Here is an 8,697-nt window from a genome sequence, read left to right as displayed (position 1 = left end):
TGGGGTCTTTGAAGTCTACATTATTCTAAACCAGGGGTGTCAAATATACGGCCCGCGTATAGTTCACTCAATTTCAATATTTTCCTAATGTTCTTGTGCTTCTTTACACAAAAACAAAGGAAAGACATGATATTTGGGTTATTTATAGCAGAGCATGGTATAATTTTAATGGTCCGGCCCACTTGACATCTCCCTAGGCCGTATGTGGCCCACGATGCCAAATGAGTTTGACACCCCTGGTATATAGTAAGGCTTTTTTTTCTTTAAAAAACGACATAGTATAGTAAGGCTTTTTTTTCTTAAAAAACGACATAGTATAGTAAGGCTTTTTTTCCTAAAAAACGACATAGTATAGTAAGGCTTTTTTCCTAAAAAACGACATAGTATAGTAAGTTTTTTTTCCTAAAAAACGACATAGTATAGTAAGTTTTTTTTCCTAAAAAACGACATAGTGTATATAGTAAGGCTTTTTAATTTGTAAAAAATGACCATGTATAGTAAGGCTTTTTATTTTTTTAAAACGACCATGCAAAGTAAGGCTTTTTATATAAAAAAAAACAACGAACACACTCTTTTACAGCATCAAGACTACAAAAATGGCGACTATAGTACGTCATCTTCCAAACATGGTCATTGAGTCGGGAGGACAAATCACCTCCTATGGGCGTGGTTACGCCCATTGGTGACGCAGGTGCGTAAATTATGCACATGCGCAGCATCGCGCCCCTTGGGTCAGCCATTTCCATGCCGTCGGTCGAACGACTAGCACCCAAACGAGGTAAGCCCTAGACTAGAGCAATTTACTGGCCTATGTGCATTTTTAACACCCTACCGGGAGATTTTTTTAGGAATCAATTGAGCCAAAACGCCAAGAAATCTGTTAGTTTATTGCCAGGTCGAACACACCGTCGACATTTGAAGTATGGGCTCTTTGGCATGTCACTAGCTAGCTTAGCATTAGCCCCACGACATTTGACTTCAAAAGTATTTTGTCCGTATTCTCTCCATTATTGAGTCGTGGGGGAAGACTTCATTTTATCAAACAAAGCCGAGATATCAACGGTCAGTTTGCCAGGTGAAGGTGTGTTGAATGTAATGATAGTTTTCACTGCGATTGCTAAACGCCTTTTTCCAATTTGTAATTCTGTTTTAAACAAAAATCATTGATACCAAAATGGTTAAGCCGACTTTCTGCTAATTTTTAACATCAGTCTGTATATTGAATCGCTTTGTCTGGAAAGGGGATTTTTTTTTTCTTTTTTTCGGAGACCAACAATTTATTGAGATCTGTTGATCTTGAGAATGGGTAAATTCAAAATAAGGGCAAAGTAATAAAATATGTCAAACATAAGTGTATAATATGCACTAAAACAAATAAAATAAATAATAATGAAACGTGACACATATCACATAACTTCCAGGGGAAATTAGCACCGAGCACTCACTAACTTATTTTCATTATTTATCTTGATCATTTACTTGAAGATTTCCCTTTCCTGTAATAATTGTTTGCACTTCCCAAATAGCTTGGTTCAATCAAGATGAAGCTGTTCCCGTGTGTCCAGAACCATGCACACCCTTGAGGGGAGAGGAGACTGGGCCAAGGTATCAAGGTAATACTAATTACAAAAAAAAACACACCTAAACCTATCTGTTGAATCTCCAGTCTCTGTATATGATAACTTTTGCTCGCACCAGGTCCATGGTGATGTCCAGACCCTGGAGGACCAGGTGATCTTCCCAGGTTGCCCACTTGAAGATGATGCATCGTCTCTGAACTCTGCTCTGAGGTTAATATATTGTAGAGTATCCAAGTCAAAACATTCCAATTTCACATTATTTTATTGACTAAAGTTGCAATTTACTAACCCCCCTCTTATTTTATAGGTGATGTCCCGATCCCTAAGGTGAGGAGGATTTCATTTTTTTTTTCAATCAGAAATTTTAATAAAAGAGATTTGAGTGTCATTTGTCTTTGTTAAAACACTTGGAGAAAAAAGACCCCAGACCCTCAATGGTCTTTTTTTTCCTTTTAATTTTTGGTGTTTATATACTAACTTTTTTATAGTATAAAAATGTTTTTTTTTTAGCCTAAGTGTTTTAATTTTGTCTACAGGTGAACACCAGCTACCACAATCAATGTGATCCTAAGTGTGCAAATGTATTTCTTTGAATAAAAACTATAAAGTGTTATTTTGCTTGCATTCCTTTGCTAGTTATATGAAGAAAAATACATGAGTATATTTCAAAGGTTTTATTTTTCCACAAAATGGGGTTGAGAAGTTCACAAGTCTTCCAGCAGATGAGGTGGTGTTTCCATCCATTGATGAAAATTCTCTTCTTGGATGGAATTCTGGGGAGAGAAAGAGGGTCAAAAAAAAAATAGACTAAGTCCAACATAAATTTTTTTTTTACCAACATCAGAAGGTCCCGTTTCAGATGTGGAAAACATACTGGATAGGGGCCCTCAAGATGTTGGTGTCAACGCCACGCTCCAAAGTCACCTTTCTTTAGCTATGATTTGGTAAACTTGGGTGGACCTTGAAGAGAAGCAAAATAGAGTATTTTTAGTACACATGACATGAAAATAATAAATCAAATAACCTGAAAAACAGGTCTTACGTCATACACGACTTCTTTGGTCTTGTAGATTTGGACAGCTTCCACCGTCTTCATGGCTTTAAACCTCTGGAAAACACCACAGCATGATTATGTCAAGGTACTATATATTGAAACATTTCAATTGTTGGCTGGCTAGAAAACATCGTTTTAAAATAACCTGAAACACAGGTCCTACGTCATATACGACTTCTTTGGTCTTGTAGATTTGGACAGCTTCCACCATCTCCGTGGCTTTAAACCTCTGCAAAACAACACAACATGATTATGTCATTGCTTATTGAACCATTTTGATGCACAAATGACTCCCATTCAATCAAAAAAATAAAATACGTCTCACAAAGCTCTTAGACGGAGGAAAAATGGTTGTTTAAACGAGTCGAAAAATGATCCCCTGCGCTACGGTTGAATGAATGTCTCGCTTAGGTTTTGTCAAAACCACATTTAAAAATCAAAAGGTCCAAGCCCTGAACTCTTCCTTTAGGAAAGGGAAGGGCAAAGGTATAAACTACGTATTCTAGAAGTGTACTGTTTATTCCTTACACCTCCACTTGATGGCACTAGTGAGTGTGAGTTACCCACACAGGATCTTGCTATTAAAAAAATCAACGCCAACCCAGTTAAAGTGTCTTCATTCAAAATTGGAGTGTATCATGATGCTAAACAAGCTAATTTAGGAAAGCCGTGAACACTGGTCGCTGATATCTAAACATTACACGGGTAGAGGAATTAGAAGCTATTAAAAAAAAAAGACTCACTTTGCCGACAAACTGCTCCTTTATAGCCGTTATGGCCACATTCTTGATGTTTCCCAGCAGTCTGTCTTCGTTGAGGGACTGAAACACACAATGGAAGGGTTTCTTTTTAAACATTAAGAACAATAGGTAACGCAATGTAGCCAACTTGCTAGCAAACATTTGTGTTAGCATCCACGTCGGGGCTACATCACGCCAATGAAGCACGTTCCCGTCAAAAAGCACTCTTGAAATGAGAACTGGGGCTACGAAATCCCCAAAAGACAAAGTACCGAACGCGCTGCATTGTCCTGGAAGAAGTTTGTCGGGTCTTTCTTCGGGAAATCGTCAATTCTGAGCAGCTCAGCAGTCCAACGCGCCCAGCCTCCGGCTCATCCGCCATTTTGGAAAATGGCGGCGTGGCGGCGGGTCTTTTGAATTCTGACCACAGCCACGCCTCGGCCACGCCTATTACACATAGACACACAAAAAAGAGATCGTTTTCATCATAGAGTGCATTAGTCAGGGGGCTGGGGCTGCAAATACTTTTAGGTTGGGCATTAATACTTCAAAACAAATACATTGTTTTCATAGAAAGAGTATAGATGTATATTACATTTCCTGATTTCCCCCCTTTTAAATCAATAATTGTCATTTTTTAATCCACTTTTTCTGTGTTTTTAGTTCAAAAATCATTTTGTAAAATCTAAAAATATGTAAAAAAGCTAACATAAACATTGTTTTAGATCTATAAAAAACTCTGGAGTGAAAAACACTTCCACCCCGTGTACATATTGGAAATTACAGCCACATGTCGTCATGAACGAGGGGGCTTCCTGCACTCATTTATTGCAGATAAAATTGTCTTTAAAAAAATCAATATGTTGGACCTCCTATTGACAATCTCCATTCAAATATTCTCCCTCAAAATACTTCACATACTCTGACATCACTGTCTGACACTTCATTTCTCTCCCTCATTAAAATGCGTCTTGTTCAGTTTGAATATTCATTCGTTACCAAGTATGCAAATGCAAGGTCGTTCATTCAAATACTGTAAGTGGCTTGAAGTATATTTGTCCAAAATCCTTTTTTTGTGGTCCCTCCTTATTGCCCCTGGTCTGCGAGCACACTTCCTCCAATAGAACCACAGGAACCGCCCTGGGATTTTTTTTTCCGCGGGAAGCTTCTGTTGGCCGCTTCCTGAGCCGCACCCGCTGGCGGTACACGCCGACCACTCACTCGGGTGTCTCATCGCGAAGCCGCCCCCGCCAGAACATTCCACTCGAACCCCCTTTTTTTTTTTAACTTGTCCGTTGACGTGGTCGAACGATCGCAATGGCATCTGATTCGCTCGTAAATCTGAATGGAGATGAACTCCTTTTTTTATGGAAGATGTCTAATTTTAGGGGCAGGCATCTGTTGCTAGGCAGATTCGTTGAAAGTGTTTTACGGCACAAACTCGCTGCCGTGGATGGTGATAAAGGTCCAATTCCCAATGATTTTAAAGGCCCATTCTGGAAAAGACAGTACAGTGGTACCTCGATCTACGATCAGCTCTACCTACGACATGCTCGAGGTACGATGAAAATTTCGATCGAATAATTCGCCCTAAATACAATCAAAATTTCGAGATACGACCAAGCCAGGTGGCCATGACATGAGAGGCTGTTTATCACTCGTTATGTGTTCCTTTGTTAATAGATGTCGAATTAGAAGAAATAAAACATTTTTCTCCAATCCAATATCCTGTTTTTGGTGTTTTTTCAGAGGGTTGGAACCAATTAATTTGTTTTTAGTTCATCTCAATGGGAAACGTCCACTCGAGTTACGAAACGCTCGACATACGATCTCACGATTAAGATGGCATGTATAAGTTGTATAACTGTATAAGTTAGCAAAGCAGTCGTCGCCGATTCCCGCCACGGCTTATCCGGGGAATGTTATCCTTTCCTGATTTTGACCTTTAACCCCAGATCTGCGGCGAGCAAAGCAAAAGGAGTGACAGCAAAGAAGATGAAGTCAGAACTCCCCGAAGCGACCTTTTGACCCCCTGGGGAACACTCCTTCAAGCCGCTCCACTTGGTACCAGGCTTCTTTCCGATAACAAGGTGCGGAATGGTCGGCGTCTGCGTCCCATCACGACTGGACGCATCCTCCCACATGGCACGCCACAGCCGTTAAGACCGGCAAATGCCGATGAAATATTTGCGACTGGCATTGAACCCAAGCCAAAGATTTGGAAGGAGCGTAAAGAGCGGCGACTCATCACGGTTTGAGTGGCGGGCCGACAAATGGAGGAAGGAGGCGCTACGCCGTTTCCTGACAAAGTGGCCTCGGCTGCTCTTTTTTTAGTCGTGACTCCGACAGGCAAATCCTGCTCAGCCGTCAATCAACGTACAACTTGGTCACCGCGGGGGATTCGGACGCACGAACTGACGGGGTCGGGCCCTGAATTCTTGACTCGTGAGCTCAGGCCATTTTGTGAATCTCGCGCCACCCTCGCAGGAACGTTAGGAATGCGGGGTGCGCATCTTTCCAGCACCTTCTGGTCCATCTTGGAGAAGCGTCCGCATACGCCTCCGTATTTAAGAGGGCGACCCCCTTCGCGCTAAAGTCTGGTGCTCCTCAGCGGGCCTATCGCAATATTGTGAAACGGTACCGATCGCCGGCTGGTATCTTCCTAATCCCACTCATATTTGAACGCCGCTTTCTCCTTTCGCTTCTGTTTTGATAGCAAGGGTAGGGAACCTATGGCTCTGGAGCCGTATGTGGCTCTTTTGAATGGTGCATATGGTTCTGGGCTTTCAAAATGAGGCCTTTTTCATTGATTAGCAAAGGAGTAAAAATGTTGTGCTGGAAATCACTAAAAAAAAGGCACATTTTCACGTACCGTATTTTCACGACTATAAGGCACACATAAAAGTCTTAACTGAATAAAGTACAACCGAACTCGGTTTTGCTTCCGTTGCCTTTTAAAAACGTGTTTTTAGCGTGTCCGTATGTTTAAGCTAGTGTATGTTTTGCCATGCCTGGCTGCATCTTTAAAAACGCTGCGTCCTTTGTGCGTGTCAAATACAGAAATAGCACTCGTTACTGACACTGCGGCTTAAAATGCGATGCGTCGTATAGTCGTGAAAATACGGTATTTTGATTTGGAAATTCTGAGGATGGCTCTCAAGGAAGAACATTCTAAAATATGAATTGTTTATGGCTCTCTATGTCAAAAAGGTTTCTGTCCCTTGCTCTGAATACTCTTGTCAAATGATCATATGTGCCGTGTTTTGATGAACATTTTGCTTGATAAATAAGCGTATGTTACAGAAAATGTAGAATTTCACAGCCAATACTGAGTGCCAAGAGTGTATTTCATTTTCTTTTTTGACGCGCACAAGTTCAGTGTTTACGTTTGGGTTAAAAAAAAAAAGATGCTGCTTGTGGGATTTAACGTCTATGGGATGTCATTTTACCTTTTCGTGAGTTGAAAAGTGGATGTCATTCAGAAGCTTTCCTCCTCCCATGAATTTGCAGCTCGGGGTCCGTTTCATGTTGGTGTTGACGTCTGGGGAGAGAAGTGGCTCGGATAAGATCAGGGGTGTGTGTGGAAGTTTTCCTGGCCGTTTCCTGCCACTGCGTCGCTTATTTCATAAAAGGGGGGGGGGGGGGAAAGAGCAAGAAAACAACATTTTAAAAAAAAAGCTTCAAAGATTGAGATTCCAATGATAGAACGTGTGGCGTTTGCTCCAATTTTGTTGACCTCATAGCCCTAAGCAATGTTCCCTCTAAGCTGCGCGCATGCGCAATTGCGCACTACTCTCGATTTCTCTGCGCACCACAAATCATATGGAGCGCACAAAAGAAAATCCCAATTTTTTTTTTTTACTCTCGTCTTTTCTGCGCACAGCAAATCATATGGAGCGCACAAAATAAAATCCCCATTTTTTTTTTAGCTGTGAGGCCGACGCGCGAACCACTCATCGGCCGGGCCGCCCATTCATAGATATTAATCATTACATTTTATTATTACTAAATCATTTATGTATAGTAGACATGCACCTACTTATGGCAGGTGTGATACTGGTGTGTGCCCATAGCGAGCAATCGTGTGCGGTCGATTGGTCGCCGTCTTTTGGTCGCCCCGACAAGGGGCGACCAAAAGACCGACGACAAAACAAGGTAAAACAAGACGGTCTACGCATCAATAAAAGCCAACAATGGCCATGAGCAGTTTCACTGAGCCGACGTGTGAGTTTATAAGAGTTTGTATGTACATGCACTGTCCCTTTAAGAAGCCACGTCAGTTCAGTCAGGGTCTTAACAAGTTCTCCAACAAAACACAATAAAAGTACAGGAAATTTGGAGCTTTTCTTTAGCCTAATAATTACTAGGGCATTAAGTATGACTAAATAGTAATTCACAGTTTGTTATTAGGGAATTTGAGCAACGATTTAAATGGTAATTATCAATAACCTTCCGGTCGACCAAAAGACCGTCGACCAAAAGATCGGCGACCAAAAGACCGGCAACCAATCGACCGTGTACTGCAAGCAATGATGATGTTGCTCACACCGTTACTCAGTGTGCTCAGGGAGGTTGTCTTTCTGCCCAGACAAACCAAAAATTAGAGGGAACTGTTAGAATTATTATGGAATATTCTATATGTGTTGTAAGCATTTTTCAATAAGTAGTAAAGCTATAAATCAAGTCATGAACCATGGACACTTTTCCTCCACATCGTCTCCTCAAGGCCCCACAGCTCGAGGACACATTGTTTTCACACACGCTTTTCGGCAGAACACAACGGGACTGTTTTGACGGGACTCCAGCAGAAGATGGCGATAATCGAAAATACGGCTTTGCTTTGTTTACCTTGAAAGCATTCCTCACACTTGTTTTTCTAACCAGCGAGGGTGTTATTGTACTGATTACATAACCATGTTTTTCGAGTGTCGCGATTAAATACAATGATTCAGTTACTGCAATTCAGAATGCACTGGGGGCTAAGACGACGCCACATTGTATCTCCTTGCAAGTTCGCCGCAGAGTTTGTTGAAAGATGTTTTTCCTTTTTTAATTAAATATTACTAATAATGATTTAAAAGGTTTGAATCATTATTCCAACAGGAACATTGACCCTAAGGTATCCAAAATGGCAGTGGTGGAGATCTCGACGTATTTTGACGGTCTTTGCCACTTTGTGTGCCGACGCTAGCTTTTTGGAAACATTGCCGTGGCGTCGCCATCTGTCAAAAGATGACACGATGCCGAATTTGTCGCCCATTTTTTGCCTCTCGCTGATGTCACGCACCGTTTTGGGAACCCGATTGTCTCGCCGTTTCCTTTG

General features: G+C 41.3%; 1 protein-coding gene and 1 long non-coding RNA gene across 20 annotated transcripts in view; one reads left to right on the top strand and one right to left on the bottom strand.

Annotated features, from left to right (window-relative positions):
• Window positions 1-8,697, bottom strand: part of mkln1 (muskelin 1, intracellular mediator containing kelch motifs) — a 159,138-nt gene that overhangs the window by 128,207 nt on the left and 22,234 nt on the right. For 3 of the 10 annotated variants that reach the window (XM_077593368.1, XM_077593370.1, XM_077593375.1), the window contains exons 20-23: window positions 6,824-6,991; window positions 3,647-3,821; window positions 3,378-3,455; window positions 2,780-2,863 (exon numbers count right to left, since the gene is read on the bottom strand). The gene's annotated coding sequence lies outside the window, so the exon portion shown is untranslated. Of the gene's footprint in view, window positions 1-2,239; window positions 2,354-2,415; window positions 2,541-2,622; window positions 2,689-2,779; window positions 2,864-3,377; window positions 3,456-3,646; window positions 3,822-6,823; window positions 6,992-8,697 lie in introns of those variants that run through there. The other 7 variants (XM_077593371.1, XM_077593372.1, XM_077593373.1 and 4 more) reach the window with 7 other exon arrangements.
• Window positions 562-8,697, top strand: part of LOC144068705 (uncharacterized) — a 146,653-nt gene continuing 138,517 nt past the window's right edge. For 2 of the 10 annotated variants that reach the window (XR_013298250.1, XR_013298260.1), the window contains exons 1-3: window positions 577-778; window positions 1,527-1,613; window positions 1,699-1,790. This is a non-coding gene — a long non-coding RNA (uncharacterized LOC144068705). Of the gene's footprint in view, window positions 779-828; window positions 1,082-1,526; window positions 1,614-1,698; window positions 1,802-1,887; window positions 1,969-2,116; window positions 2,132-8,697 lie in introns of those variants that run through there. The other 8 variants (XR_013298265.1, XR_013298263.1, XR_013298264.1 and 5 more) reach the window with 8 other exon arrangements.

This window comes from Stigmatopora argus, chromosome 23, assembly GCF_051989625.1.
Source record: "Stigmatopora argus isolate UIUO_Sarg chromosome 23, RoL_Sarg_1.0, whole genome shotgun sequence".
Taxonomy (NCBI): Eukaryota; Metazoa; Chordata; class Actinopteri; order Syngnathiformes; family Syngnathidae; genus Stigmatopora; species Stigmatopora argus.
This window is presented reverse-complemented; position numbering and strand designations above follow the sequence as displayed.